Source organism: Meriones unguiculatus, chromosome 1 (assembly GCF_030254825.1).
Source record: "Meriones unguiculatus strain TT.TT164.6M chromosome 1, Bangor_MerUng_6.1, whole genome shotgun sequence".
NCBI lineage: Eukaryota > Metazoa > Chordata > Mammalia > Rodentia > Muridae > Meriones > Meriones unguiculatus.
This window is the reverse complement of record NC_083349.1, coordinates 63,718,175-63,739,422: the sequence shown is the minus strand read 5'-3', so window position 1 is coordinate 63,739,422 and position 21,248 is coordinate 63,718,175.

Sequence of the window (21,248 nt, the reverse complement as noted above, 5' to 3'; positions counted from 1 at the left end):
ACAAGTGCTACTGACACCAACGTCATGCGGTGCTCAATGCATCTGTAACAAACGGCATAAGAAGAAGATACATGAAGATCAATATCAACTTCTCTTTACTAATCTCATCACAGATAATATACAATGAAGTTTGGTCTCCATCCATGAGGCGTGGATAAATAATACAGGCAAGGGACTTAGAATGCAATTCTAAGTTATAGTACTGCACCATACATTTAATCTACAAAGATACCTAGAAATGACAAAAATGTAGTCACTTGTGAAAATAAAATGTTTTGTTTCTCGTTTGATTTTATCCTGATATATGTGATCCCCCTTGTCTTTATTAGCGTTGGGAATGGCAGACTGGGCCGACAGCTTTATCTTCATCCACCAGCCAGGTTTAAAAGTTGAAGTCAGCCAGAATTGAAACTTGAGCACACATTCAGGATGAGCCAACTATTGCTGTATTAGAAGGATTTTCATTTGCTAATTACTTCCAATAAAATAGGAACTGGCATGCCCCACTTTATCACAGTTGAGGATATGCTCAAGAGCTTTTATTGATGTGGCTGTGTGGCCTTTTTAAGAATGCTATTGCTTTCAAATGTTTTAACTAATTTAAAATAACCCAGTAGAGGTGATCAGCTGTATGACAATATTGGGAAAACAAAAGTAAATCATTAGTGGGTATTTTGAATATAAGGATGTTCCTAAGTCATTTTTTAAAAAAAATATCTATTTGAAATTTATACATGAAGTTGATAGTAATTGATTATATATTATTTTTGATCTTACCTGAATTAATCTAATTCACTTTGGGATAACCAGAGAATTGCCTATACACAGTACTTGGCAGAAAAGAACTTTTTGAAGGTAGTTCAATACATGTTTAAACATTTGAAGTTTGTTCATTTGCACAATGAGTTGAACTATAGCCTGAAGTTTGCAGTGTACGAGAAGCAGGGGTAAGTAACAGTGGTTACAGTATAAGGCTTTGTGCTTTTAGTCTTGACTTTGATGCTCACTGACTCTGGATTAAAACCCTATTTGTACATTGGGGATTTAAGTAGTAGAAAGCCTGTAGGGTTTTAATGAGACAAACATAACATAGTTAAATACCTATAAAAAATCTATATAGAAAACAGAGCCCTGTAAATGTTATAATAAACTCCACAACATTTTTTTTCTCAGTGTCTTAAGTGACAGTCTGTGTTTTCTACTTTTCAATAGGCATTTGCAGAGAAAACACTTTCTAAATAGCCCATATAAGAAAGAGAAAAATCACAAGGGTCTGTTAACAAGAGCTGATGTTAGCGTACTGGCTGATCCTAAGACCAAGGATAATGGCTAGCTCCATCCACGTGAGATGTTTTGAAAAACAATTTAAACGTTCATGTTATTCTCCTATAAAGAGAGAGATGTTTGGCTAAGCCAAGCCCAAAACCTCTGAGAAAGAAGAAATAGGAGGAGGTCTTTGAATGTTTTTGTTGAGTATTTCATAGCTCAGGTAAATAGAGAATACCAAAGCATCAAAATCACAGGTAATAGAGCTACTATGTAGACCTCCATTTACAGTAATGCCAACTGCAACAGTACCTGAAGGATCTGAATTGGGATCCTTCTTCCCCTTCACCCAAAATGGAATGAGGGTAGAGTACTTATACACCCCTCTATCTATCCATCTATCTATCTATCTATCTATCTATCTATCTATCTATCTATCTATCTATCAATCTATCAAACTATCATCTATCGATCAATCAATCTATCTATCCTCAGAAAATTCTTATTCTGTGTCTGTTTCCATCTCCCACTCCCAACCCCTGAAGAATAAAAACTGGACCCTGTTTTGAGGAATGTCAGTGTGGTTTGGTTTCATCTCAAACACAGAGCAGTAATAGGTCACTAAAATTTTAAAGATAGAGAATTTTTTTTTTAATTATGGAAGTAAGACAAGTGCATGTTTTTTGGTTTGTGTTCGGTTTTTTTGTTTTTTGCTTTTGCTTTTTGTAACTACATGTTGGGGATGGTGGTGAGGAGGGAATGAAAGCCAGGGGACATTGCCTCCATTGTATTTCTGATCTATTAAGCACATGTGGCTCCATAAAATCTTTGTATTAACTGTGTCTCTGGCTGAAGCATCCATGAAATCTAAAGCATGAATAATGGTCAGACCCCTCCTAACTCTGTGGCCTGACTCTGTGAGCTTGCGACTTGGAGTCATCATCAATGACAGAATGTACTGACCTAAGACAGTGATGCAGATTTGCTTCCTCTTACCAGGCTGTTGTAAATGTGCTGATGTGTGAAGTGTTTAGCATAGTATGTAATAATAAAATCAAGGTATTAATTGTCATGCTGTGAAAATCAAGTTTAACACTTTTATAAGGTCCCTTCAATGATTGCAAATGAAGCCCAAAGTTAAAATTTCCTGTAAGATATTTTGTTCCTAGCTAGAATATTAGCAGTAGCGCTGTAGAGAAGAATGAAAAAAAATGTGCTAATTTCCCTCAAATGATATTCTTAGAACTATTTTTGAACAGGAAATCATTTTCTTCCACTCAAACCCTAATGAGTATACTTCAGTAACTATTAAATTATGACAAATCCTTTAGTCACTGTTAATTTGAACAGAGTTTTCAAATTTTGGATTATTACCCAAAGTATCAAGAGTATCTCTACAGATACCCCAAATCATAGTTAAGCTATGAACTATGAATCAGTAACTACTTTCTCTCAGCATATTAACACAAGTGTCTCCATCAACATTTTGGGCACCCTTGTGGAGTAGAGGGTCCTGCCTGTTGGTCATTGTGTGTATTTACAGGGACTCCTAATCTAGAAGATTCCTAAGCTTTTGTCATACTTTACAGCAAATACATTCAAATCTTGCTTTCTATTGTGAAATATATAAATGTTAGCTGCATTCATTCTGCTCTGCCATAGAACCCCTGCACTCACTCCTACATAACAAGATCATTGCTGCTATTGATCACCTCCTAGCTCTTCCTTCTGCCCTGGTGTCTGTGGGGCTCACTGTCAGTGCTCAACTCTTATGCCATCAAGTTTTTCAGAACAATAGTTCTTTTCCTGTCTTTGACTTATTTCAATTAGCACAACATCTAGCACTACTCATGTCACAAATGACAAGACTCCCTTTATCAGTGAACAGGGTTCTACCATTTATTTACATATACTACATTTTCTTTATCTACTTCACTCATTTTTGTCGAGTCTGTGTCGGGGCTGTTATGAAGAGTGTGTGCAGGTATCTTGTAGTGCAGGTATCTTATCTGTGTGTTGACTTAAATTTTTTGACAGATTGACAGTAGAAGTTTGATGGAGTGTATTATAGTTCACGTCTTAGTTTTATGGGGTCTTTCTTCTTATTAAATTTATTCTTTGACAATTTCCTACACATATACAATGCATTCTGAATATGCTCCTTCCAAATTCTCTTATCTTCTCTCCACTCACATCACATCAAACTCCTTCTTCCTGATAAGTTTCTTTCCCATGTTCATGTTATTTCCCATGTTTTGTTTTATACTGTTCTTCGTGTGGTTAGACTAAATTTCATTGCCACCAACAGCCAAACAGTGTTTTTCCTTCTTTAAAACTTTGCTAGCATCTGTTGTACTGAATCTTTTTATAATACCAATTGTCGCTAGAGTAGGGTGGTATTTTATTCACTGTATAAATAAATCAAAATGTACCCAAGCTGGCTGACAGATATCTACTTTTTTATGAGTTTGGATACATCTTGAACATTCTTTTTAATTTTTTTTGTTTTATTAATTACATTTTATTCACTTTGTATCCCCCCTGTGATTCTCTCCCTCCTCCCATCCCAATCCCTCCCTTCCTCCACCCTCTGCATGCATGCCCCTCCCCAAGTCCACTGAAGTTTCCTTCCTTCTGATCCTAATCAATTAGGTCTCATTAGGAGTGGCTGTATTGTCTTCTTCTGTGGCCTGGTAATGCTGCTTCCCCCTCAGGGGGAGGTGATCAAAGAGCAGGACAATCAGTTCATGTCAGAGACAGTCCCTGTTTCTATTACTATGGAACCCACTTGAATACTGAACTTCCATGGGCTACATCTGTGCAGGGGTCTTAGGTTATCTCCATGCATGGTCCTTGGTTGGAGTATCAGTCTCAGGAAAGACCCCTGAGCTCAGATTTTTTGGTTCTCTTGCTCTCCTTAATATTTCATTTTCATTTGATCAGGAAACACACCTAGAAGTGAACACACAGAGACATTTAGTAGGATTTTCCCGTTAATTAGAATGGAATTGTGCGTGCAGAACACACAGAGGACTGTGCAAGCTCTCCTATGTGCACACATTTATGCACACACATAGGGGCATCTTATAGCTCAATCTCCCTCATTCCTTGGAGACAGTGTATCCGACTGAATAGAAAGCTCATTGTGTCTGCTCTACTGGCTGGCCAGCAACACCGTGGGACTATCTATCTCTGCTCATCTGCATTACAAGAATGTATATCCACAGCTGGGTTTTTATATGGGTGCTGGGAATTTGGACATTTGTTATTGAATATGTGTCTGGGTGTTCTGATACTGAATGATAATCGTGGAGGTACAGGTCCACATGCTTACAAAGCAAGTAATCTTACCAACTGAATCATCTGCCTGGACCTGCATTAAATTTTCAACTTTTCTGAAATCTTGTCTTTATGAAAGGTTTTTTTTTTTTCTTGAATTCTCTAGTTCATTAAGCGTGTTTACTTTTGTGTTTAATACTGTATTAAACCTAATCAATTTTTTAAATTAACTTCTGGCATTTTATTTAATTAATTATCATATGATTGCTCTCAGTTTTGATAAAATTCTCCTTCTATCATCTTCTTTTCATTAAAAAATAATTAAATCTCAGTTAAATTGTGCATCTAAAAATTTCTATATGGGCCTGTATTATAGAAACCCAAATTTGGTTCTATTTCCACTATGTTGTTTTTTGCTTGATTTTACCCCCTATTATCTACTGATTAATGATTGTCATCACTGAACCAGTCTCCAAAGATATGTATTCTTTTGTAAAAAAAAAAAAAAAAAAAAAACATGTATGTAATTGCACTTTTTTCAGGAGTAACAATATTTTCATGTTATAAAATTTGTGGAGTTCTATGCACACATGTGAACCATAAAGTCTGCTTTACTGATAGAAAATTAAATGCTGCCTTAGGATATTCTAACTGGGGACATAGTTTAATTTTTAAATTGAATAATTGTATTTAATTTTTTCATGGCTTCTGGCCTATTTTGCCTCAATTATAGCTACACATATATACATTCCTCAATATATAAATAAAATATGCTCAGTCTGTATATGTTTCACAGGTACACACACTCACACATATAAACATTCACACACTCACACATACACACATACACACGTAAACTCACATATACATACATACATATACACACTCACACACTCTCACACACATCACTTCAGGACTTACAATTTGGTATTAGAGAAACAATCGGGGGTCCTTCCCTGGAGAGGACTATTTTACTTGATCTCAACATTCCGTAGTTTTCTGTAGTTCATTGTCCATGATTGGCTCCCCATGAGACTTTCCCCTTTTATATTACCAAATCTGTTGATGGTGTCCTTATTCTAGTATTATTTAGATACCCATGTGCTTCCTTCAAGGGTATAGCCTCTCTGACATTTCTAGAAGACACGCTCTTACAGCTCTGACTAAATCTTTCTATCCACATTTTTGAGATTTTTGCAGAAGTTGTGTGGTAGACGGATGGGATGGAGATGGATACCACGTGATCACTGGTTCATTGCATTTTGGTCATTTATAGTTTAGTATAACAGTCTCCATCTGTTGCAAAGAAAAGCTTCTTTGTTGAGAGGCGAGAACTATACTTTTCTGTAGGCATAAGGATAATATTTAGAATGCAGTCAGGAATTATTCTAGTTTAGAAAGTGGGTGTTTGTAGATTCTCCTCTAAGATCCTTGACCTCAAAAGTCTGGAGCGGTTGGCCAGATTTCAAGTACCAGGCATGAGTTCTCTTCTGTTGTGAGTGTCTTAAGTCAGTGAGTGCCAATGTTGCACGCTTAGGGTTACTGTGCCATGTTGGTCATTGCTATAATTCTCAGGCATCATAGCTCTGTAGGACTATTGGTCGTTTCTCTCCTTTGGAGCCCTGCACGCTCCTTCCCCCGACTTTTGTTGTTGTTATTGTTGTTGTTATTGTTGTTCACATTGTCCAGCAGGTTGAACTTCATGTGCCTGCACTGAGCTCCCCTGGCCCTTTCCTAGTCCAGGTCGACAGAGAACAATGGAACAGAAATGTGGGAAGTGAGTGCTGCTGATGGTCTCTTGACAAGACTGTCAATTTAATTAAAATTAAAACTTACCTCATTTTCCCCTTATCTCCCTTCAGCACCTCCATGTATCCCACCCCTATTTCCTCTCCAAATTGTGGCCTCTTTTTCTTTAATTTCCATGGATATGTATTTTAATTTAAATTAAATTCCAGCCACAGGGAAGGGAATTTTCAAAGACTCTTGGATGCTTTCTTTATGCACAGAGAATATCCTGTCCTGTCCCCGAAACCTCTGTATATAGATTAAGAGACAATGATGCTGATCCAGAAAGCTGTTTCAATGACTCAGACCCCAATCTGTCTGTGAGTACTGGTTGCTGAAACACTGGCCATAGTAGGTGGTTTCATTTTCACATTCTCAAAACCTGGATTGTACCAGGACTCCAAATCCTAGCTGATCTATCTTCCCTTGTTGTCCTCTCTGCACCAGAGACTTTCAAAAGCCCAGCTGAGCCTTCTGCTTCCATCACTCTGTTTTATCCTGACTTCTTGTTCCAATGCTGCCTGAAGACCCTAAGTCACAAGGTGGTTTGAGAAGAAAAGTCATGTTGAGTATAAGTTTTTCCCATGCCCACAGTGTCTTCCTTGGTAACTAATTTCCAATTTTCATATTCCAGTGCTATGAGATTAGTAAAATCTTGCCTTTAACACTCTTGATCCTCCTCCCTGCCCAGTGCTGTTCAGCAATAACAAATACCTTGAGGCAAATTATGGCACAGAATGCCTGGCTTTCCACACTCTACCACTAATATTTTGAGGTTAAAGACCTCTTAACCTTGGCTATTGCTATTGTACCTTCAAGCATTGGTTTCAGGTTCCATTATAGTGGTTCTCCATAGAACTGGTAGGGGTGAGTGGTCCTGAAAGCAGCAGTTGCTCTCCTTTTTAAATTTCATCATTCAGATTCATATAAAGTTGTTGTTAGCCCAACTGATTGTGACAACCATACCTTTGTTCCCTTACTGTGACAATCTTGTCAAGAGATCATTGGCAGCATTGGCTCCCCAAAGTTCTGTTTCCTGAGGACCTGACTAACAAAGGGTCAGCAGAGCTCAGTGGAGAATCATGAAGTTCAAATCACTGCTAAGAAGGCCTGAACATAACAAAATAAACCTTTGTAATATATATATATATATATATATATATATATATATATATATATATAATTTGATTTCAAATTTTGTGATTCCTTGTTTTTAATAACTGAGTGGTGTAGATGTATCACTGTTTCTCTATCTATTCTTCCACTAAGGGACATCTAGGTGGTTTCCAGATTCTGGCTACAATGCAGCCTTGCCGGGCTACAGAGGAAGAGGATCCAACCAGTTCTGATGAGACTTAACAAGCTATGGGCAGATGTCAATAGCAGAGAACTCCCCTTTTCAGTGGACTAGGGGAAGAGTATGAGGGGAAGACGGAGGGAGGGTGGGACTGAGGGAGTTGAAGGAGGGAGCTTCAATTGGGATATATAATGAATGAATTATGAAGAAAAAAAATTTTAAATTGTAAGTGAAAAAGTTTTTAAAATAAAAATAGATCTCTAGGTATTGAAAAAAATTAAAATATCAACTTCTTTCTTTCAGTCTCATTCCTGTCTGGAGAAGATCTTTATATTTCTGAAGTATTACTTTTATAAATAAATTTATGTGAAATTCATTCTTTATTTCAGCTTGATTAGTTTCTTTATCAGAATATGATTAAATAAACTCATATCAAGCCATAAACGGGCTAGAAAACTGGTACATCCAGTAAAAAGTTTGTCCCAGAGTCATGAGTTCCTGAGATCCAATCCCATGCATGCACATGAAAGGTCAGGCGTGGTGAGACATGCCCAAAATCACAAGTCTGGGGGGGGGGTAGAGACAGGAGTATCTCCGTGGCCACTCTTCCTGAGTCAGTAGACGACAGTATCAGTGACGGCTTCTCTCTGAAAAATTAGGTCGTTTGTGATGTTGAAAGAAATCCAGTGTTGATGCCCTGGCTTCCTTCTTCATGCATCCACACACATGCACAGACATGCACATGTATGCATGAATATGTTACTCTCTCTCTCACACACACACCTATATAGAAGTATACATATAGACACATACCCAGATGTGCACACATATAAGATCTTTATGGAGTATTGAGCAGAGTCAAGAAAAATAGAAAAATGGATAGAAATAGCCAGCAACTGATCTGAATTGAAAATATTCCCCATCCAAGATTCAATTTAAGGTTGACTTGATGAAGGCACCAGATAATGCCTTGCTAAAATTCCCTAAAAGATTGCCTTTGAATAAAGGACCACATTCTCAACTGTTAGAGGCTCCAGAAGACTGCCATACATTTTTATATCAGCCTGGAGAATGGAGGGCAACCCCCTTAGATGAGGCTTGGAAACACTGAATTTACATTGAGACAATTATATCTGGCAGATTTCAGAGGATTTTGGCCTAGAAACAGAGTCTTTCACCACACTACTGATCAAACTCAACATGACTCAAAATTACTCTTCTCTTGCTTTCTGTTACTTCCCATTATAGATAAGTGTGGCCAAAATGGCTAAATACATATAATTTCCTCTTGGTTTATGTTTTGCTTCCTTATGCATACATTCTATGCACTGACAGTCCAGACATGCTTTGTAGAGTCCACTGGGTTTATCCAGTACCCTAATTCTTGATGAACATGACGAGATTTCATTTTTTAATTTATATATCTACATGTCCATGAATGAAACCGGATGAGGTTTTTCTTACCAATGGTATGAATTCTTTCTGAACTTCCATTGACCTTGTAGGGCACATGTTCAGCCCAGACTTGTACTTAGACTGAAAATGGCCCCTAGTAGTGCTGTTGGGTGCCTAACTTTCTGATCTTCAAACAAGAAAAACTGAGTTTGACTTTTAAATAGTTATGGGTAGCAGAGACAGAACCCATTGTTGCATGGAGCTGACACATTGCAGCTGCTACTCTGTAAAGGAATAATAATAATAAGGATTACCCTAAATCTTCTTTCATTTCTCTTTGTGCTGAATCATGCTCATCCCTTCTGCATCAAATTTCCAACACGCATGCAGTATGAGAAAATAATAAAAATCTGGCATTTCTCTCAATCATGTAGCCAGAAACTAAAGCTGCCTGACTTAGTAACTCTCTAGTTCTTCATATATTTGAACATTTCAACAAAATTAAAATGTCTTTCTCTTGCCCTACCTTTTACCTTTCAAGCCCCACCGCAACATACTATTCACTGCTTGGTTTAATTAGAGGCTAACATTTCTTCCTCAAGAATTGATCAGAAAAATGGGAAGGCCAGCAACAGTGAGGCCTCCAGGCTGCAGACAAGCTTGGTTTCTGCCTTTGTCACATGTGTAGTGACCACAAGCATCACTGCGCAATACCACAAATATAGAGGGCAAAGTTCAACACAACTGTTTTACTTTTTCTTGGGATGCATACTTTTTCTGGTTTAATATTTTATTGTGAGAACCAATGTCTGTTCTGTGTTAGAAGATTTACTACAGTTTAAGGATGAAGATGTAATAAATAGGTGAATGATAAAATCCAAAGCATCCTATCTGGTCGTGAGGACATGTAGGGAAGGGCATTGTGAACCTATTTTATATGCCTAGGATGAGTCTAAATTCCAGACAGCACAGTCCTTCCTGGCTCAAAATGTGACCTTCATTTTAGTAAATGCAAGACATTTTTTGGCCTTTCAGAAACAGAAAGAGCACCCAGTGAATGTCCCCAGCTCAAGGCTGTGCCTACCTTATCTCTTTTCTTTCCCTTATTACGCATTGCCTTCAGGGATAACACCTTATGCGGCAATTTAATATTTATTTGCAAGCAGAGGTTTTGGAAATCTGCCTTAACTTTAAATCCTAATGTCAGGAATAAAGAGGTCATAGGCGAAAGATTTAGGCAACCACTTCTCCCAAAGGTTTAACCATAGGTTGCCTGAATTTTCCCCTACTGTTTGCTTTACACACTGGCTATCTTTAAGGCGCTTCATTCGTATGCCATAGTTAAACAGATTTATGTTTTCCATCATTTTCTTGAGCATGTGCAGATGACAGTAAATTTCACAACATTCTGTATGGAGTCTGTTTAACCAGCTTGTTAATGCAGCACAAGAGGGTAAGCATCAGCAAATAAAGCGCCTGTCCTCTAGAAATCAATCCCGGCACCCAGAGCTTACAAATCTCCCAGTCCGTAGACACAAAAGACTTCATGCAAGGCAAGCACAGGTACCTTACCATGCAGAAGATGTGAGAACTTTTTAGTGAAAGCTACTGAAATCAGTCTAATGTCATGGCTTTTGTTGCTAGTATTATTTTTAAGTATGTGTTTTTCTGAATTAAACAGGACATTACATACATTTCATAAATCAAGTTTATAACTAAATAAATTTTTAAAAACTCTTTTAATATACATATTTATCAATAAAGAAAAGCTTACATTACTCTGGAAACCTCCCCCTACATTTTAACTTTCTCATTTAACTTTTATGTTACTAATTTCCATGAACAATAAGTACCCACAACTACTAAAAACATTGATCATTTTGATTATTTTAGCCTATTTTTTAACTCTCATATACATGGGATTGTATAGTATGGCTACTCTTATGTCATATTAATTATAGTCAATATTGTGTGACTCATGTACATTTTTATTTTAATAGAACACAGTTCTCATTCAGTTCATTTTATTATAAGAATATATCAAAATTTATGCACTCTAATTTTGAACATTTGAGTGGCCTTCAGCTTGTAAGCTGCATATAAACAATCTTATGTATTTTAATAAATTTATGTATTCCAACTTCTTGTAAACAATATGGACACAGAAACGCATACATCATATATAAAATTAAATATATGTGGTCATCTTTGGTAGACCTTGCCAAAATTTTTTTATTTCTATCTATCTATCTATCTATCTATTATTTTGTTTTGTTATTTTTTTCAAGACAGGGTTTCTCTTGTGTAACCTTGGCTGTTGTGGACTCACTTTGTAGACAAGGCTGGCCTTGAACTCGAAACAATATGCCTGTCTGCCTCCCTGACTGCTGGGATTAAAGGCATAAGCCACCACGCCCAGCTGACAAAACATTTTTCAAAAGTGGGGACACACACAATTGGCATATATGAATTTTATTTTCAACCTACAAGTAACTGAAAAAGTGGTTACACAGATTCACCTCTCATTGGAAGAGAATGAGATATCTAATATTCCTGATGACTATGAAGTTGAGGATCTTATCATATACTTTGATCATTCAGAAAACTTATTTTTTATGATGGGTCTATTCAAGTTTTTTGTCCATTTGATTTTGTTACTTTCCTTCAAACATCTTGCTACGTGAAAGGTTTTTAAATTGTGATGACTCTTTTGCTGTATCAGTATTATACTATAATTTGAGCCACACAGATTGGGAAAGCAGGCATGGGAATACAGTGAGGTCAGAGACGTGTCCAAACACTGAAAAATCTCATCCTGAGACTAGTAGGAGTAGGGCCACTTCCTCCCTGCTTGCATGCCCTTCAGCTGGCAACCCCAGCTCTCAAGGTCCTCATAGGTCTTCACATGCAAATAGAGCATCAGCAGCCTCCCAGCTACAGCCAATGAAATACATTCACTCCAAAAACCTCTTCCCATTCCCCAAGGTTCATATACTACTTGCTCACCATGGAATAAACACACACACATAAGCTGTTTTGACCTGTCCCTCAGGTCTGTCAACAGAGATCCTGAATGGGGGAGTGGGAATGAAAAAGGGGGACAAGGGCGTGAGAAATGAAGACCAAGACAGTATCTCTGATCAAAATCTCCGTTTAGTTTTCCATACAACTATATACGCAGAAGCAGAAGGAATGTAATTGCCTTTGGCAGGGTTACTAAGTGACTAGAAATCACAGGATGGCCCACCAAGATGTGCTAATAATGGTAATTTGGAAAGTTCCTCAGAAGAGTTACTTAGGAAGCCCTGAGGGAGAGGAGGATTTAAGGTATTTCAGGAAGATGATCTTATCGAAAGTCCCAGGTCAGCCAGGAATGCACTATTGTATCCGGGCAGTAGTCCGGTCAAGCCAGATGCCAAAATTCAGGGGGCAGCAAGGTGCCAGAAGGCCCCTGACACTGTTTCACTAAATATTGTCTAAGAGTTGCTTTTTCATTGGGAGAGCTGTAATGCTAAAATTCACCAGAGAAGGTCTTCTCCACTTGGCACCCCCTGCTGGACTGGAATCCTATAGACCCCATTAGTTCCAAAGTCTGCTTCATTCTTCCTGGCTCAGTGTTCGAGGCCCCCAGACACCCTAAGAAATGGAGTGGAACTCAGAACCACACTCTAATTTATCTGTTATATTTTTATTAAGAGAAGTTTTTAGAGTAATATTTAGTTTTGCTTTATTGACTAATATCATATTTTGTGACCTGTAATAAAATCTCTCCTAAAATACAGTGCCCTGAAAATAGTACTCATTTTTTGTTTCACCACATACAAAACTCAAAATGTATTTTAAGACTTTACTGCAAGACAAAAAAGAAATCTTGAATTAATAGAAGAAATATAAGGGAAAATTGCAAGGCATTGTTAACAGTGATGCCTCTCTGGGGAACATTCCATTAGCCTAGGAAATAAGATGGAGAATCAAGAAAAGTGTCTACATCAACTCAGAAGCTTCTGCACAGCAACGGAAACAAGAGTGTGAAGAGAAAACCCACAAAGCTGGAGAAAAATCTGATAAAGGACGGGTTCAAACAATATCAAAGAAAAATTATCCTAAACAAAAATAAAACAGTAAATCATCATGATGGACAGGTAGCCAATGAAGTACAAATCGCCAGTAATTGTATGAACATGATTAACATCTTTGGTTCTTCGGAACAGGAAAATCAAAATTACATTGAGATTCCATCAGGCCAATTTAGAATGTTATTTTTTTAAGTGTGGTTTAAGATGTAAACTAGTACAAGTGTGATGGAAAACGGTATGGAGGTTCCTCCAGATTGAAGAAAGAAGACTTATTTTATCCAGCTATAGCTCTCCTGGATACTTATCGAAAGGAAGTGAAGCCAACAAAGGCTCCATACGCGTGTTTATTATGATATTAGCCCGTGGTGATTTGAATAAGAATGACCGCGATAAGTTCATATACTTGAATGTTTAGTCACCAGGCAGGGGCACTAGTCAAAAGAATTAAAAGGATTGTGTGGTGTGGTCTGGTTTGAGAAAGCATGCCACTGGGGAAAGGCTCTGTGGTTTCAAAAGCCTTTGACAGAGCCAAGGTCTCTGTCTTGGTCTGTCTGTCGGGATGTAGCTGCCAGTTACTGCCCCGGAGTCATGTCCATCTGGCTGTTTGCAGCCAACCTCCTGCCGTGATGAAAATGGGCTAAACCTCTGAAACTGTAAGCAAGCCAATAAGCAGCATCCTTCCATGGTGTCTGCATCATCTCCTTCTTCCAAGTTCCTGCCATGTTCGAGCTTCTTCTCTGACTTCCCTCAGTGGTAGACTATTACCTGGAAATGTAAATGAAATCAACACTTTCCTCACCAAGTTTCTTTTGGTCATGGAGTTTCATCACAGCAATAATAAACTTAACTAGGACACATTCACAACAGGGAAGAGCTACGTTGCAGTTAACAGATAAAGAATATTAGATACATGTCCAGAGTGGACTTAAAAAAGAAAATGAAGTTGGAATTTTCAGGGAAGTTGATAGGATGGGCAGCAAGAATATTAAGTAAATGGATTAACACCTATAGACAAGAATGGCATGTTTTCTTTCACATGTATTAAAGTATAGAAAAGATAACAGGGAATGAAGGATTACTACAAAAGGAAAACTCACCACAACAAGGTGCAGAGAAAGGAGAGCAGGATAACATTGGAGAAAGGTGTTCACAAATGGACCTAGGAAGAAAATTCATTAACTTGTACAATTAATATTTATTAATTATTCCAATAAACCAGTCATCAATACAGAATTTGAATATGACAATAGTATTAAAACACTGGAGTTACTGCCCCCTCCCCCAACCCAGGAATGAACCTTAACTCTCCCTTAAGAAATGTTGAGTCTTTATTTCTGGATCTGTTTCCATAGCGATAAATATGGGAAAAATAACATATAATCATCTTTCTGTGAGTGCCCTTGAGACCCTTGGAACCTGTAGTAGCCAGCGTTCTGTAGCTGTAACACTGACCTGGGTTAACTGCGAATAGATGACAGTGGTATAGCTACAACCGATCTTAGGCACCATAGAAATGTAAGTCAGAGAGTAATCTCCTCCCCTGCCCATAACGGTCATTTCTCTCCTTTGGAAATCATCGCCTGTGACAGATGCTCAGTCTTTGTAAACATTTGACAAACCAGAAACCCTCACCTGAGTGTCAGACTGGCCGATAGACATGGCAATGGAGCGTTGTTAGCTATGGAGTTAGAGATGTGCCGGGCCCACTGTGGACAATACCACCCTTAGGCCAGGTGGCCTGGGGTGTAAAAAGAGAGTTAGGCAAGCCAGGGGAAATAAGCCAGTAAACTACAGTCCTCCATGGTCTCTTTTCCAGGTTCCCAATGCTGCCTTGATTCCTTCCATGCTAGGCTGTTGCATAGATGTGTGAATTTTCCCCAAGTTGCTTTTGGTCAGTGTTTTATCGCAGCAACAGAGAAGCAAGCTATGATAGTTTCTAAGAAAAGTAAATTTTAAGATCCAGTGAAGTAATCGTACCATATGGCGTACTTGTGAGAAAAGGTAAAGATTTTCCCATTTAGACCATGAATCTCACAATAAATAACAATAAAATGTCAATAATATTAGGGAAAAAAGTTGTAAAAAGAGACTGGGAGAGACATGCAATCTCATCACTTGGGAAGCAGGCTGAGGCAGAGAGATTTCAAGTTGGAGGAAGCCTGGGCTATAGTGAGAGCTTGTATGCACATAATATATTAATAGAGTTATGGTAGAGTAACTCTGTAAATAAATAAATAACAAAGAAATAGATAGACAGACAGATAGATAGGTAGATAGATAGACAGATAGATAGATGGTTTTCTATACCCACCCTTGGTCTGAATAATGACATGGCGGCCTTTCTATTCATTAAAAGCTTCAGACACTATAGCTGGGTGGATACCCATATATTCTAAACTGACAATTCTGGCCTGGTCTACTTCCCAGCCATGTGGCCCATTACCTATCATCTTTAATCTTGCTCTGGCTGCTTCTCCTTCATCCATGTTTCTATGGAGACTCCCTGATCCTCACCTGAGATCCAGCCACTGAGCTTGTTAGTCCCACCTTTAGCTCTTTATTTAACCAATCAGAAGGTGATGGATAACGATGTTTACAACATACCAAGACAGGAGATGCTTCATAATAATGACAATGGCAAAGTCCCAGACTGCAACCATACCTCTTGGTCCAGAAATCAGCATTTGAGTACTCAGTGAACAAAAACATCCTTCAACATGAGTACATTATTCAGTGGAGTGCTCAGAATGGTGATGGCACTGTGCTCTAGATCATGCTAGTACCATGTGATAAATATTAAAAGCACACATTCACAATGCTCATCCCAGGATTTCTGGATCATAGACTTGGAATGAGACGAAACATTTGCCTGGCATATTTCTCAAAGTCTCCAGGTGCTTGCAATGCATCCCAATATTTATGTAACCCTGCAGTTACATCTGAAAGATACAAACAGTCAAGGGGGTGAAAAGCAATCAGGTGTTTTTCCTTGAAGGAACTCTGCTTGAGTAAGGACTCACGGCCCTCTCGCATTAATACCCAGGATCTGAACTGATGCAATGCAGTCCCTGCTCTGACACAGTATTCTTTTCTAGTTCTGGCTTTCTCAGGGCATTGGCTTATAGGCCAAGAAGGTATTTAGGCTGGAAGTGAATTCTCTCAGGAAAGAAAACAAGGCAGGTGGGTAATAAAGCCTTCCTAACAGGCTGTAGAGTGAAGCAGCTGCAGGATCCATTCACCGCCGTGTAAACAGCTCACCAAGGAGGAGGCTTTCAGCAAGGCAGTTGGGGTGAAAGCCCTGAAAAATACCCCAGTCTTTTCCTGCAGGGTTTATGAAGCGCTTTGGCAGGCTAACAGCGGCACATTATATGTAATTGCTGGTTTACTCTACCTTGTCTGCTTTTATTTTCACAAGGAATCCTTGTTATTCAGAGGAATTAGCAAAGGAATTCATTAAGTGCCGGCTACAAAGACTGCACAGTATTTATTCCAGTAATAAAAAGTCTAATTTTGCAATAACATGGCAATCTTTGGGAAGAGCTGGCTGGTAGAATAAGTTAGTTTGGCAAAATTTGCCTCTTTCGGTCCTTATTATTATGGTGCTTGTGAGAAGCGGACAGAGGGAAAACTTGCTTGCCAACTAAGCACTTTTACACAACAAAACAAATTCTCTTTCACAGAATCCTACAATAAAAACAAAATAGGGAAACTGCTGTCTAGCTCAGACAGCAGAAACAACAGGCGGACTCACTCTTAATGTGGGCTGAGGCAAACTGCGTTCAGAATCAGGGATGTGTGCTTGGCAATAAAAATAAATAAATAAATAAATAATTAAAAAAAAAAGCTGGGTTGTTTGCCACCTGTTCTCTTCTTGTCCAGACAATCCACAGGTGTCTGATGCTGTCCCAACACCTAAGGCCTCACAGAATTCTTCATGAGCATGTGAAAATCAACCTTCACAGAGAATCTGGGCTTCAAACCTCAGCAGAAAGCGAAGATTATGAGAAGTATCAAAGATGAAGCGCTTGTACCTTAACGCATGGCTCTTGTCTGGCTGCCCCTCTTCCTTTCTCACAGTTTCATAAAATTAACGTTTTTACAACACTGCTTGTTCATAGTGTAGAAGTCACAGCAAGCTCAGTAGCAGATTAAAGCTGAGCTGTAAGGCAGAATCATTTCAGAAGTGTAAATTTCACTGGTGTTTATTGATTAGGATAGCAGTTGCTTGTCTCTTAGTTGGAAAGATGTTTTAAAATCCACGTTCCCAGTCTACATGATTTCAACTGTGCATCTTAAGAGTTGGTCAACTCTAGACTGAGGACAAATTAGGTTTTTCATCCTGAATGCCAATAGGGCCATCAACTAAAAACTTGCTTGCCATTATTATTATTACTATTATTATACAATGGCTTTGGGTGCTACAAAAATCTAATAAGCTTGCTACAGTGTCTAAGTTCTGATAGAGCAAGTGTGAGGCTGATCCACTGTGACTGGAGAGATAACCAGCATTCCAATTAAGCCTGAGCCTCCGGCATCTCCAAGACAGAGCTGCATTTTACATGTAGGTTCCTAACCAAAGGGCAAGTGCCAGTCAAGGGGAGAAGATGTCCTTAAACTTTCTAAGGAACAATTAGGTGTTAAGCAAGTGGGAATGAACAAACATGCCAGGAACTGGGTGGAACTCATAAACAAAATAAGACAGACCCCAGAAAGATAAGGCAGTTTCACACACCTGCCAAATCTAGGACTTAAATATGTGTTTGTTTATGGGAAGAGAAAATAGAAAGGAGAGTGGAAACACTAGCAAGGGAGCAGGAAAGACTGACCAAAAACTAAATAACAATAGGGATGAATGTGAAAAAAAGCACAGTGATGTGCATCTGTGAAAATGTCATGGAATCCACCAGAGTAAGAATATCAAAACAATGACAAACCACCTAATATGTAATAAAAACACAAGCAAAAGTAAAAATCATTTCTGTTTAGGCTTACTCTATCTTTCACCATGCGTTCCTGAGAATGTTCATTCCTAAAGATGAATGTTGGCATGCATTTTTTATAGCTTTAGTCAAATGGAGAGTCAGTTCTTATGATTTTATCATGATTACATACGTAACCTATTTTATTATTTATGCCAGAATTGATTTGGATTCTAACCACTATGAACATGGAAGGCTCACACATAGTTGAAGTATCAGGTGAAGGGTAATGTTCCAGTTCACATGCTTAATGAGAAACGTAACACATGAATTTTGCATGTAGAAAATGTTCCTAAATGTTAGCCATTCGTGATCACTAGTAACCATTAGTGAGTGAATAGACAGTTTAAGTGCCTACGTTTAAATTGACTCAGAAGGTCTATTTAATATCTCTCATAATGCAAACATTTCATTTAAAGAACAGTTTACTTAATAGATTTACTCATTCTTTCAATAAACCTTATCTGTATCATGCAAAGGCTCTGCCCTTTATCACCTCTTTTCCTCTTAACTTACTCTGATACTTTCAATGAAATGCAGTGACTTTAAATAGCATTTTTTCAAATTAATGAGGTATTAATCATCTAAATTCTAGTCAAATCTCCAACAGGTAATCAGGTCCACATATCTGGGGGATATATTACTTTTAATAACTTTGAGGCAAGAAGCAAAAAATTTAAGTATATTTTTACGATATGCTTTTGGCCATCTCTTGGAAATAAGAGTTCAAAATATGCAATAAAGGAAACACATAAAGCAATATGGCACATTTCCTTTCTGATAACTGTCATTCTAAAGCTAGTTAACCCTCAGTTCACACACATAACAGCTTCACACATAAATATCTTTGTGTTGTTGATAACTGAGTTTGTTGTTACTATCATTTATGTTATAGTTGCTAGTATTTCAATATGACATATGACTCCAGAGTTCTCTAAAGATTATACCTTAAGTAGGTTTTAGCAATTTGATTTAGTAAACAATAAGAATTTCTTTGGTCTGGGGATGAATGAGTTTGTAAAGCATTGCTTTGCAATCATGAGGACCCAAGAACTACCCACCAGAACCCATTTACACAACTAGGTGTGGTGCTACACACAAGCCTATACCACTGGCAGGCCTAGTCTACCTAGGGTGAGTTATAGAGCAGAGACAGACCCTATCAGGAAAAGTAAGATGGACAGCTCCTGAAGATGATAGCAAATGTTGTCACCTGGCTTCTACATGCACAAAACACACACGAAAGGAAGAGCTTCTTTAGTTATTTACATTTAAACAGTACAGAATCGCCCACTGGTCCAAGGAATGTATGGTAACCATTCTAAAAAGAGGAAATCCTGCTATACAAATCTCCTTGAATGAGATTAAGAAATTTGCAACTTCCTTAAGAAAGAAAGGCAACTGTGAAAAACAAAGATATCTGTAATCTTTTATGAGCTCTTGTTCTGATGTAAGCCCAATAAAAAGCCATTTGAGAAAATGTGAAGTTTTTAAGTCCTGGTGCTGTTATGTTTTCCACACTTTGTAACAGCAGTGCTTTTTAGCTGTTCATCTTACCTCCCACACAATGAAGCATGCATGTGTAAAGGTTAAAGCTGCATAATTATGAAAGAAACACATAAAAGCTACATAGTCTAATATGTGTTCCATACATTATCTTAGAATGGCTAAGATATTAGGGAGAAAAAAAGAGGAAGGGACCTTATTATTAGAATTTATTCTTGCAAAAGTTAGAAGTTTGTGGTTCTATATCTAATAATGGGAATGTGTTACCAAATAGGATAAATGCAAATGTGTTCTGTATATTTATTTTCAGGCTCACAGTTACAGGCTTTCTGAGGACAATCCGTGGTAGCATCTGTGATAGCCTGGATCCTCTACTGTGAGCTTGCAGGACCTAGGAAACAAAGATTAGTTTAAATGACGTGTTTTAAAATTTGCTTTGAACAAGAAACTTATTTAAGCCTACTCTAAGTATAAAGTAAATGTTAGTTGAATGAAATTAATTTCATCCAGGGAATAATTATACTAGACATTTGTTGCTGAATTAATTTGAACTAAAAATCATTTTGAAGAGAATTCCTTGAAATCCAAGATGTTGTAGCAAATGACACTACTCCCAGTGGGTTGGAAATTGGTCTGGAGGATGTAGCTCGAAAGGAAGGGAGAGCAATGGTAAATGAATTAAAAACACAGACAAGTCTCTGATTACTTCTCTCATGAGTAAATAAGAGTAAACTTAGGTTGGGCTGAGGGTGACTGCAGAGACAGATGTCCAACAGTTATGTTCTGTGTTCTCAGGCTAGATTCAATCATAATGAGCCTTCAGTGGCACAGTCTAGAGAAAATTCCTGCAGGCATAATTCCCATACAGTCTTCATGGTTCTGAAACAATGGACAGTATATTTGATGGAAAAATAAAGAATAATTTCCAGCACTTTGACATGATATTTATTGATTTCATCTAATTAGTCAAAATTGAGTGAGATAGGAATATAAGTAATGTTTGGTCCCAAGGTATGTACTACTGTGACTACCAAATATACTGCAATTAATTCAAAAGGAAACATTTCTGTCAGGTCCAAGAACCAATAACCCCTGAACAAATGCCAAATGTAAAAAGCAGAAGAGCTCAAAGGGAATGAAGAATCAAGCCTGAAATTTATCTGTTCTGAGTTCCCTTTCAAAGCATATTTTGTGCTAATTCCTGAGCTGGAAAATCACAGTGAGGAACCACCACAAGGCTTGAAAGGAACATTTTGTGGCTTTGGCTAATCAGCACTGCTATGAGCATCTCTTCTCATTCTCTTCTTCACTAATAACTTTCCTGTTTCCTTGACTTCAACACAGAAATTTGCTTTTGTATGATTCCATCTTCTCATAAAAGTCACATGCCTCCCAAAAACTTATTTGCTCAACCCCTGAATACGGGTCATGTATATAGACTTGAACAGGAGAAGGACAATGCGAAAATGCAGATCCTGATGTGTTATGGAGGCACACATGTTCCAGTCTCTGCTAGGCACAGAGTCTGCACGATTCTATTTGAAACAGAGACCAAGGCAAAGAGAGCTTGTGCAAGCCCATGTAAGAATCCAGACCTAAATCAGGTATGACTGGTTCAAAATATGTAACCATAACCACAATAAAATATCACTGCTTTCAAGC